Source organism: Lithobates pipiens, unplaced genomic scaffold (assembly GCF_037356315.1).
Source record: "Lithobates pipiens isolate NorthernLeopardFrog02 unplaced genomic scaffold, aLitPip1_a1.2 Scaffold_18, whole genome shotgun sequence".
NCBI classification, from domain to species: Eukaryota; Metazoa; Chordata; class Amphibia; order Anura; family Ranidae; genus Lithobates; species Lithobates pipiens.
In genome coordinates this window covers 129,252,388-129,264,955 of record NW_027507758.1, presented here as the reverse complement: position 1 = coordinate 129,264,955, position 12,568 = coordinate 129,252,388, and the positions used below count along the sequence as shown (strand labels likewise).

Genomic DNA, 12,568 nt, shown 5'->3' with positions numbered 1-12,568 from the left:
GACCAGGGTGAGGCACCAGAGGGCTGCCAGGATGAGTAATCCAGCTCTCAACCTTACTGCACCCTGACCCAGATTCCATGGCTCAGACTTCGCTCTGAGCCAAACTATATTTTTCTACTCTAAATTCTAACACACCCTGTACTAACTTCTAGCACATGCTAGATGGTGCTACACATAGAAGTACAAGATATGCAAATCAGCCTACTATGTTGAATGGTCCCACTCTGAACATAAGGGGAAATAAAAGCAGCAAAGCTGGAGAAATATGTGTAAATCAAAAATAAAATGTTTTTAATAATTAATGACAAAAAATGTAATCCTAAAACCATGGTCACTTTCATATGTACAAATATCTGAGCTAGATAGAGAAATTAAATATGTCAATTGTATCAGGCTTGTCCTTTTGGAAACCCCTGTACAGCATACAAAGACTGGCCAACTAGTGTAAAGCCCCTTTCACACTGGAGCGTTTTTCAGGTGCTACAGCGCTAAAAATAGCGCCTGTATAGCGCCTGAAAAAATCTGGCCCCTTTCACTCCGAGGTGCACTAACAGGATGGTGAAAAAAGTTCTGATAGCCGCATCTTTGGAGCGGTGGAGCGGAAGGTATTCACCGCTCCTAAACCGCTCCTGCCCATTGAAATCAGTTTGGCAGCGCGGCTTTGCGGGAGGTTTTAACCCTTTTTCGGTCGCTAGCGGGGGTTAAAACAGCCCCACTAGTGGCCGCATACCGCCGCTAAAACGACGGTAAACAACGGAAATGTAGGGGTGTCCTTACTTTTTCCATGTGACAAATCTGCATTTGTTCATTTGAATGCACCATGTCTGTTTCTTGTGTAATCTGTTCAAGTACAGTACCTTTATCTGTAGGCACGGTTGAAGATGAAGATTACTATTTGAAAAAAGTTTTAATTCAACAAGTTCCTTGGGGTGTATTTATGCTTTCACATTACTGTATAGGTATTATACCACTGGTATAGTTATGAAGCAAATATGCAGTTTAGTCTTTTTGGGATAAAATATTGTGTACAAACAGACTATTTGGTAAACTATGTCTCCCTATCACCAGAATGGGCAATACAAAACATTGTATCAGGTAATAAAGTCACTAAATGCTTCAGAAACTTTTATCAGTTATATCCATAGCAACTAAGAAAAGCAATCTTAACTAAATTGATTGATCCTGGAACCTCTCACGTTGAAACTCTAGATAGACTTATGTTTATTTTCCAAATGGACTGGAAGCAGTCATGTTTAAGGAATCACAAACACAATTACTTTTCAAAATGTGGAAATCTTTTATTGATACTTTTTTTTATTGCAAATATAAGTTTTATTGAATTTTTGCAGAAACGAACAGGGTCTATACAAAGTGACCACATCTTATAATAAAGAAGGTCGCAGCCTCTCATTATTGATATACATGAAGCAGGGAATTGCAATACATCAAGTAATCAAGAATTCCTTATACCAACGGTTGAAATTCACCTTTATTTCTGTGTTGTTGGATTGTGGGGTCTGTAGGCTTCCCACTCTTATCTGTCTATGCTGACCTTGTTTCATTCCGTATAATCCTAACTAAACAAATAATATATAGTAAAGATAGCTAAAGTGAGAAAAATAGTGAAGAGGGGAAAGCAGAGGGGCGGTTAAGAAGGGGAGTAGTGGGAATAAAGGGAGGGAATCGGGGATGGCGTCTGGAGTTAGGTGTTTATGAGCTTCATATTGTGCATTTAAACTTTCTCTCATCCTGCACCTTACATATTATTCATGTCCCGAGCAGGGATTTGCCCTCTTCTGAGTAAATTAATAAACTCCAGTGAGTCCATATTTTTTGGTATGTCTCTTGTCTGTCGGTTGCTGTCAGTATTAAGTCCTCCATCTTTTTTCAGCCATAGTGCTATTGTCGGTGGGTTCTGCTGCTTCCATAGTAAGTAGTAAGGGAATGCAGGATTTGGCTGCGTTCACTAGATGAGGCAATAGGGATTTTTTGTAGGTTCTGATAGACATTGTGGAGACGTGGAGCAGAAAGAATGCTAGATCATTTGGAATTTTAAGCTCGGTAAATTTATGAGATATGGTGCAGACCTTTTATCGATACTTTACCAAATTTGACAAAGTAAAAAGTAATACAAAATTTTACAGTGACACTATGCTTTATCACAAGAATGATTTCTAATGAACCCTGGGCTAGGTGTGTGATAGAGTAGGAATACCACACCTTTGACCTTTTAGACTTTGTGGTTCTACCTTGTGTTCCTCTTCCAATATCATATCTAGAACTCTGTACTATGAGCCGGCTACCACTGATCCATCAACCTTGACCTCTACTTTCAGAAACTGTGATTTACTTTGACATCAATATCATATTATTATTGTATATTGCAACACCATGTTATGTCTGTAATGTTTGGAAATTTCCTATTATCCTATTACCTAATAAAAAAAATTACAATATGAAGTGTTATTTGGGACACAAAAAAATCAACAGCAATATTAAATTTGATTGCAGTTGGGATACTGTCATCTGATGGAGTTATGAATAAGACTTATTTTGTTCTGCTTTTCTTTTTGCTCTTGCAGCAAGATCTGAACTGGAGGTTGCAAATCAATTCCCAGAAGGTGTGCTGTATGTCATTGGAAAAGGATTGGGGTAGTGGCAACACTGGATAGAATTTCATGAAGAATATTGGCTGTGTTGGTGTCTGGAGCACATAAAAGTTGGACAATCTTAGAGACAGGCTTCAGTTCTCATTGCAGGACTATCGTTTTATGGATTATTGTTTTTGTTCCAGACTGCGCACCCAAAGACACAAAACAGGTAAATACCATGTAACTTTATATATATTTATTTCTGAATCTGTGTTTGCTAGAGTATTAGTGTATTATCTGAGTAATTAGCCTCCACCTGATGCTGGCTGCTGGGAAGGTATAAAACCTCTCCCTTGATTTTCATCAGGGTTTCAGTGTTTTGACTGCCATATACCTGCTTGCTGATTATCCTGATTCCTGCCTTACCCAGTATTTTGTATCTAGTTCCTGTATCCTGTTATCTCATCTCTGTTCCCCTTGTTCCCATTCCTTATCATGCACTGTTATGTCAGCTTCCTGCCATTTATATATAGGAGGTTATTTACGAAAGGCAAATCTACTTTGCACTGCAAGTGCACTTGGAAGTGCAGTCACTCTAAATCTGAGGGGTAGATCCAAAATGAGTTGAAGCTCTGCTGATTTTATCATTCAATCATGTGCAAGCTAAAATGCTGTTTTTTATTTCCCTTGCATGTCCCCCTCGGATCTACAGCAACTTTACTTCCAAGTGCACTTGCAGTGCAAAGTGGATTTTCCTTTTGTAAATAACCCTCAGTGTGTATTATCATTCGGTTGTTGGTTTGGTTTCGCTTCACTATCATGTTTATGTTTCCCTTTTGCTTTAGTTATTACTTGTTGATGTTGGATTGGTGTTGTGTGCATCAATAAACCATATTTTAATCTTACTCAGTCTGATTCCAGTTTTAAGTACAGCTATACTGAACTGATGAATCCTAAACTTGGTATCCCTTACATCTAGTCTTCCATATGTAGGAGTGTATATCACTCAAATGTATAATTTGCTATATGGAACAAACTAGTTGTTTTTAGGGAACTACTGTATATCACCTTTTGGATATGTGGAAATTGTCCAATTCTTGGTGCTGTAGAATCAATTCAATAAACATGTCTTGTCTACTGAAACTATTGGGGTTGATTTACTAAAAGCTGCTCACTTTGCAAGAGAAGTTGTACTTTATAAGGGAATTTGCCCTAGTGCTTGTGAATGTGGTCCCTTTTCCCTTTGCAAAGATTACTCAATCACGTGCAGGGAAAATAATAATAAATTCATTCACTAAGCTCAAGTGCAAATTCTCTTGCAAAGTGCACCTTCACTATTCTATTTGCTTTTAGTAACTCAACCCCATGTTGTCATCTACAGTGCCTTGCGAAAGTATTCGGCCCCCTTGAACTTATCAACCTTTTGCCACATTTCAGGCTTCAAACATAAAGATATAAAAATTTTATTTTTTGTGAAGAATCACCAACAAGTGGGACACAATTGTGAAGTGGAACGAATGTCTCTATCAGTTTTGCACATCGAGAGACTGAAATTCTTGCCCATTCTTCCTTGCAAAACAGCTCGAGCTCAGTGAGGTTGGATGGAGAGCGTTTGTGAACAGCAGTTTTCAGCTCTTTCCACAGATTCTCGATTGGGTTCAGGTCTGGACTTTGACTTGGCCATTCTAACACCTGGATACGTTTATTTGTGAACCATTCCTTTGTATATTTTGCTGTATGTTTGGGATCATTGTCTTGTTGGAAGATAAATCTCCGTCCCAGTTTCAGGTCTTTTGCAGACTCCAACAGGTTTTCATCCAGAATGGTCCTGTATTTGGCTGCATCCATCTTCCCCTCAATTTTAACCATCTTCCCTGTCCCTGCTGAAGAAAAGCAGGCCCAAACCATGATGCTGCCACCACCATGTTTGACAGTGGGGATGGTGTGTTGAGGGTGATGAGCTGTGTTGCTTTTATGCCAAACATATCGTTTTGCATTGTGGGAAAAAAGTTTGATTTTGGTTTCATCTGACCAGAGCACCTTCTTCCACATGTTTGGTGTGTCTCCCAGGTGGCTTGTGGCAAACTTTAGACAAGACTTTTTATGGATATCTTTGAGAAATGGCTTTCTTCTTGCCACTCTTCCATAAAGGCCAGACTGATTGTTGTCCTATGGACAGACTCTCCCACCTCAGCTGTAGTTCTCTGCAGTTCATCCAGAGTGATCATGGGCCTCTTGGCTGCATCTCTGATCAGTCTTCTCCTTGTCTGAGCTGAAAGTTTAGAGGGACGGCCAGGTCTTGGTATATTTGCAGTGGTCTGATACTCCTTCCATTTCAAAATGATCGCTTGCACAGTGCTCCTTGGGATGTTTAAAGCTTGGGAAATCTTTTTCTATCCAAATCCGGCTTTAAACTTCTCCACAACAGTATTATGGACCTGCCTGGTGTGTTCCTCGGTCTTCAAGATGCTCTCTGCACTTTCAACAGAACCCTGAGACTATCACAGAGCAGGTGCATTTATACAGAGACTTGATTACACACAGGTGGATTCTATTTATCACCATCAGTCATTTAGGACAACATTAGATCATTCAGAGATCCTCGCTAAACTTCTGGAGTGAGTTTGCTGCACTGAAAGTAAAGGGGCCGAATAATTTTGCATATATTTGCTAAAAAAAATTAAAATATCCAATAGATTTCGTTCCACTTCACAATTGTGTCCCACTTGTTGGTGATTCTTCACAAAAAAATTAAAATGTTATATCTTTATGTTTGAAGCCTGAAATGTGGCAAAAGGTTGAAAAGTTCAAGGGGGCCGAATACTTTCGCAAGGCACTGTATGAACCTTTCCAATTGTTGTCCAAGCCATATCTTATGCATAGAACAGCACGATCTCTTAAAATTTATATGGGCTACTATAAAGCATAGGATAGTGACCACAATCGTATACCATCACAGACATCATCAGGTGGATTGGGAGTTTCAAACATATTAAATTACTACAGAGCAGGACAGATAGCCCCTTTGGCAACACTTCACACCACCTAGGAATTCCCTTTATGGCCTTACTTAAATATTATTGAGTTCTTACAGATTCCACAATTTATTCTGGCTTCGACCACAACATTGCCGCATAACATTACATATTTGGGACCCAACATTGTGCCAGTTCTTGGTCAAATGGCATATCATTTCATTTCCAATTGCACTGATATCCCCCATTTAACCGTGTTAGGAATACTACATTTCCCCCTATTCAGCCTAGTTCAGTTCCATGTGAAACCCTACACTTTTAACCACTGGTCATTTCATGCACTCAAATATGCCTATAACTTTAGGGTAGATTTAAAATATTTCACAATTTTAAGTCCAGTCCTGGATATAATTTCCTCACTCTATATATAGAGATCAACTCTACATAAAACTCTAACAAACTTTTATATATGCTCAGGTGGGAAGAAGACCTGTGAGGTATTCTTGAATGAACAAAAGAGAACAGTTTGGTTACAGGTGGCCAAAAGCTCATCCAGTGTTGTAGCCCTAGAAAATGTACATGTATGATTCTTAACCCCCTATAGAATTTCCAAATATACGCCTATGGTGTTTCCCTCGACTGATTACAGGGCTGTCCTTCTCTCTGCTTTATGTTTATCATTCAGTGGGACTTCCAAGAGTTTTCAAACTGTGGATCCAAGTAATTAATCTCATCCTGATCTCACCAGGTGTGGCAGCATTAGTCATCTTTATCTTATCAGCCACCATGAAGACAATTGATATATCCTGCCAACAACCAGTCTTAAAGTTTGGGGTCGGGGTTTATATCATCATGCTACAACATGTTACTACAGAAATTTTTGAATAAACACCCTCTTCGGATGCTGGCCAAGTGGGAGGGGGAGGTGGGCTCGCTGAGAGAATATCAATGGGAAGAGGCCCTGCAGGCGGTACCCATATGCTCCCTGAATGTATCACATAGGGTGACTCAACTGTATTTATTGTTAAGAGTGTATTATACTCCCCACAGACTGTTTGTCATGGGCCTGCGTCCTAACCCACTGCGTACTAGATGTAAGAGAGACCATGGAGACTTGATCCACCTTCTGTGGAGCTGCCCGAAACTTCACCCCTACTGGATGGGGGTGGTGGACACCATAAACAGGGTATTTCAAGTCTTACTACCTGCTGACCCGAAACACTGCTTACTTAACCACTTGAGGACCGCCGTATTGCCATTGTACGTCAGCACAATGGCACAGGCAGGCATAATCACGTACATCCACGTGATTGCCTTCCAGCGGGTGGGGGGTCCGATCGGACCCCCTCCCGCTGGTTACGGCGGTCCGATTCGGTCCAGGAGCGCTCCGTGATGAGGGGATGGCCGTTGGTTTTCGGCCACCCCCTCTGGATCGCTCCTGGCCAATGAGAAGCTTCCTCCCCTGTGTATTGTTTACACAGGAAGGAGGAAGTGATGTCATTCTCCTCGGGGCGGTCTTTTTGACCGGACTACGAGGAGAACAGTAAAAGTAAGTGTGCACCAACACTACACTGACATGTAGGTACACACAGGCACACAAACCCCCCCCGATCCCCCCCCCGATCGCCCCCCGATCCCCCCCCCGCCCCCCCTCCCCCCCCAGTCACAGTGTCACTGATTGCATTGATCATTTCTTTACTGATCAATGCATTCAGTGTCAGTTGTGACAGTAAAAACTGTCAGGACAGTTAGTGTTAGGTCCAGGGTAGCCCCCTATCACCCCCCAATAAAGATTTAACCCCCTGATTGCCCCTAGAGTTAACCCTTTCACCCCCTTTTGCCAGTGTCACTAAGCGATCATTTTTCTGATCGCTGCATGTGTCGCTAGTGTCGCTAGGTAGCTAGTTATTTTTTTAGGTTCACCGCCAGGTTTTTATAGCGCTAGGTACCCCGATATACTACCCAATAATGTTTTTAACCCCCTGATTGCCGCTAGTTAACCCTTTCACCCCCTTTTGCCAGTGTCACTAGGCGATCGTTTTTCTGATCGCTGCATTAGTGTCGCTACAGTCGCTAGGTAGCTAGTTATTTTTTTAGGTTCACCGCCAGGTTTTTATAGCGCTAGGTACCCCGATATACTACCCAATAATGTTTTTAACCCCCTGATTGCCGCTAGTTAACCCTTTCACCCCCTTTTGCCAGTGTCACTAAGCGATCATTTTTCTGATCGCTGCATGTGTCGCTAGGTAGCTAGTTATTTTTTTAGGTTCACCGCCAGGTTTTTATAGCGCTAGGTACCCCGATATACTACCCAATAATGGTTTTAACCCCCTGATTGCTGCTAGTTAACCCTTTCACCCCCTTTCACCAGCGATCACAGTATAAGTGTCACTGGTGACGCTGGTTAGCCAGTTAGTTATTTAGGTTCCCCGTCAGGTTTTTATATAGCGCCAGGGACCCCCATATACTACCTAATAAAAATGTGAACCCCCTGATTGCCCCTAGTTAACCCTTTCACCACTGATCACCGTATAAGTGTTACGGGTGACTCTGGTTAGTTTGTTTTTTATAGCATTTTATATTCAAATCCGGAAGGCAGTGCTTGGTTTTCGGGGTCCCGTACGTGGCTAGGCTCCCAAAAAGTCCCCCACATGTGGTATCCCCGTACTCGGGAGAAGCAGCAGAATTTATTTTGGGGTGTAATTTGACTTCTGCACATAGCATGTGTGAGCAATATATCATTTAGTGACAACTTTGTGCAAAAAAAAAAAAAGTTTGTAATATTCCCGCAACTTTTGGCAAAATATAAAATATTCCATGGACTCAACATGCCTCTCAGTAAATAGCTTGGGGTGTCTACTTTCCAAAATGGGGTCATTTGGGGGGGTTTTGTGCTATTTTGGCATTTTATGGCCTTCGAAACTGTGATAGGTAGTGAGGAGTTAAATCAAAAATTTGCACCCTTAGAAATCCTGAAGGTGGTGATTGGTTTTCGGGGTGCCGTGCGCGACTAGACTCCCAAAAAGTCCCACACACGTGGTATCGCCATACTCGGGAGAAGTAGCGGAATATATTTTGGGGTGCAATTCCACATATAACCATGGCATGTGTGAGCAATATATCATTTAGTGACAACTTTTTGTAAAAAAAATTTTTTTTTTTTTTTTTTGTCATTATTCAATCCCTTAGGACAAAAAAAATAAATATTCAATGGGCTCAACATACCCATCAGCAATTTCCTTGGGGTGTCTACTTTCCAAAATGGGGTCATTTGGGGGGGATTTGTACTGCCCTGCCATTTTAGCACCTCAAGAAATGAGATCGGCAGTCATAAATTAAAAGCTGTGTAAATTCCAGAAAATGTACTCTAGTTTGTAGACGCTATAACTTTTGCGCAAACCAAAAAATATACGCTTATTGACATTTTTTTTACTAAAGACATGTGGCTAAATAAATTTTGCCCTCAATGTATGACTAAAATTTAGTTTATTCGATTTTTCTTATAACAAAAAGAAGAAAATATCTTTTTTTTTCAAAATTTTCGCTCTTTTTCCATTTATATCGCAAAAAAAAAAATCGCAGAGGCAATCAAATACCATCAAAAGAAAGCTCTATTTGTGGGAAGAAAAGGACGCAAATTTCGTTTGGGTGCAATATTGCATGACCGCGCAATTACCAGTTAAAGCAGCGCAGTGCGAAATTGCAAAAAGACCTCTGGTCCTTAAGGTGTTTATTGGTCCGGAGCTGAAGTGGTTAATGTATTGGGGGAACTGGAGTGGGAAGAATGTACAAGGGTGGCTGTCATTAGATCTCTTTTTCTGGCACACAAGCTAATAATGACCCACTGGATCTCGGAGGATCCCCCAGCTCTTAAAGAGTGGATTAACGCAGTGGGGGAGATGATCCGGAAGGAAGAAATAATCTTCCAACATAGGGATTGCGCCTGGAAGCTTGAGAAGTTGTGGGGTCCGTGGTTGGATGTACCGGGGCTCACCCCAGTGGATCTGGTCCTGGGCAGGCTACTATAATGACCGTGAGGTAGGGGAGGCCTTGTCCTTTAGGACTCAGGCAGAGCTACCTCAGGCAGATTGCAAGGTTGAAAATAAGACTATGTAGACAAGGATTGTTCGTCTTGATATGCTGACTGTGTATAACAACTGGTTTTGATGGTTGTAAAGTTGTACAAGTGGCTATGTAACCTCGATGTATGTTTACCCTGCATTTTTTCAATAAACCTTTCTATGGATAAAAAAAAAAAAGTTTGGGGTCAAATGGCAATCATGGGAATTTGTCACACATCAATGGTGATGATTGTCGTACAGCCATGCCCCGACATGTTTAGTCACAAATGACTTATTCATGGGATTCATCAGCATCAGAATCCCATGAATAAGTTGTTTGTGACAAAACATATCAGGTGCGTGGCTGTACGGCAATCATCACCATTGACATGTGACGTTTGACGCAGAACCAGGAAAAGGTGCGATCAGACATCGAGGAGGGGGTGAGAGATATTGCAAATGCCTGCACACCTCGGGTCCGCCGTGATCACAGTCTAATACTGTGCTATCTAATTGAAGGCTTGCTGTGATTTTAGTTTTGCTGGCTTTCATTTTGTGAAATGTGAGTGTAAAGGTTGAAGATTTGAAGTGTTTTTAATAAACCGGTTTATACTGTATGACATTATTGGAGCACCTTTATTATTTTACATGTGGAGGGATCCTTATATACACAGTTGGATATTGGATATTCGTTTAAACCCTTTCTTTGTGGTTTGAAAGCATTTCAGCCTGACATGTAAGTGTAGGCATTGGAGTTCGGTGAGTGCATTTCTTAAGGGAGTAGAGTCACTGGCACTTTGGTGTGGTGGATGGAATAGGGAAATACTATATTTAAAGGACATATTGGACTACTTTATGGACTTTTCTTGCATTGCATTTATTTATATATAATTTTCACTTGTCACAGGATGTGATTATTGTTTGTGTAATGCACAGTGATGTTAAACAGACATTTATGTTGAATTATTAAGCGCCACTATTTTTTCCTTTATTCACTATAGTATTAATGAGGGTTAAAATACGATTCATATTTTATATTATTTAAAGTGTCAGCTCAGCTTCAGGTGGGATTTTTGGATTAGGCGCAGTGGTGGTAATTTAAGTGGGGGCCAGTACCAGCAGTTTTTGTTAGAATTGATTAAATTAAGTATTTCATGTAGTCATTTTACTCTGATGATGTGTTGGATTTGGAATTGTATCATAGCTTTTGAAGCCTTTTTTGTACTCAAAGTTTAATAAACCTTTTAGTACTAAGACCTAAACCACTTTATCTCGTATGTCTTGATTTAACTAAGCAGTAGCCCTGCTAGAATACATTCGCAGATCACCAGTCCTGAGAAGAACAAATCGGGACGTTTTTTGAAGTATTTCCTATGTAGTTTGTTAATTTTGTAACTTAACATTTTTTTATGAACTGTTATCAGGGCCAACATAAATGTCATAATCAGTTAAATGATGCCAAAAATGAGGAGTGATTACATACTTACATACAATTAAATTAAAACTAAAATGTTTGCCATGAATTTGACTGTTAGAGACATGGGAAAATGTAAGCAGTATTTTAACAGAAAGAGTTATGTGACACATTTACATGCAACTATTTCTTGATTTGTCTTCTCTTGTGCATGCCAGGTTTATGCAGTATGGCAGTACATAGAGCGACAAGGATATGCCAAGTACTTCTAGTAAAAATGATCTCCTACAAGAGCAGATTTTTTATCATGAAATTTGTATCAAATATGTAACTATCAGTGTGTGTGTGTTTGTGACTCTAGCTCATGGAGAAATTACTTTAACTTACTGTATGTCCTAATAGAGTATGGCATGCAGGTACAGAAAATGGTCATATTAGTGCACAAGGGCTTCAATGTGCAGGCTTAGAACCTAAGGCACTATTTTGCAAAGTCTTTTAAAACACACCTATATTTTGAGGTGAGGTACACTGTGCCATGTCATTCACTATTTGGGGTTCTATAGGGTGGTCTAAGACTTTAAAACCAAAGTACTCTTGGAAAGTATACATGTTCTGTTTGTGTCTTTACTTTCTGTACAAGTGACAAGTGTCAGCAGTGGGGGGATTTCCCCCACCCCCTTTATATCCCATGACAATTGGCGATAAAGCAGGACATAATTCCTAGCTTACAGGAACAGTAAAAAATTATTAATGTTTTTGATAATTGATAGTTTGTTTCGTTTTCTTCTATCTTGTGTAGTCTCGTTTCTAAAAATCTGAACATGCATAAAATGTTTTTACATGTTTTATGGAATCTCTGTAAGCAGAGTGTTTATTTTTGAATTACATTTACATCCATCTCTCTAAAGTATTCCCACATGTCCCTGTGGCTTTAAATAGTGCCTCTTAAAGTTCTTAGAAATCTGTTGCTTGAACTGACATGGAAAGGGCATCTGTAGGAAGCAACAAGATAGAACAGGCTTATAATAACATATGAAACGGCAACTTTCTGTACCCTTGGTATCGCATACAGTACACATTAACCCATGATCCTCACTCTGTGCACACATCTCAACATCTTTGCTAATAATTTGTGTTTTACCACACAATTTTGTTTAAAAGTTGTTGAGGGACACAGGAATGTAGTAATTCTCAGCCATTTGAGTTACCTGATGCCTTCAGTAGGTTGGAACGCTGTATACCTCGGCCTCCAACTCTAATGCCTTTGTTTTTTGCTAGTATACTAAGAGGCTTGCTGCCTTTTCTTCAACTTTACTGATATTAATTATATTTTTGATAGTCTATTTATTCCTATAGTTTTCTTCAAACAAAATAAAAGAATTGTAACTGCAATCTGGACTTTAAAACTTGCTGCTTGAGCTAGTCTCTACATAGTATCTGTATCATCCATCCTCAGAAATAACTTTGGCAGATGTACCTGGAACCCACTGGACTGGAAGATTGTGGGGCTAACCTGGAATGTGAAGA

General features: G+C 40.1%; 1 long non-coding RNA gene across 1 annotated transcript in view; it reads left to right on the top strand.

Moving 5' to 3' along the window:
* The window catches only part of LOC143987413 (uncharacterized), a 409,509-nt gene that overhangs the window by 242,975 nt on the left and 153,966 nt on the right, over nt 1-12,568 (top strand). The window contains exon 4 of the long non-coding RNA XR_013276645.1: nt 2,583-2,820. This is a non-coding gene — a long non-coding RNA (uncharacterized LOC143987413). The remainder of the gene's footprint in view (nt 1-2,582; nt 2,821-12,568) is intronic.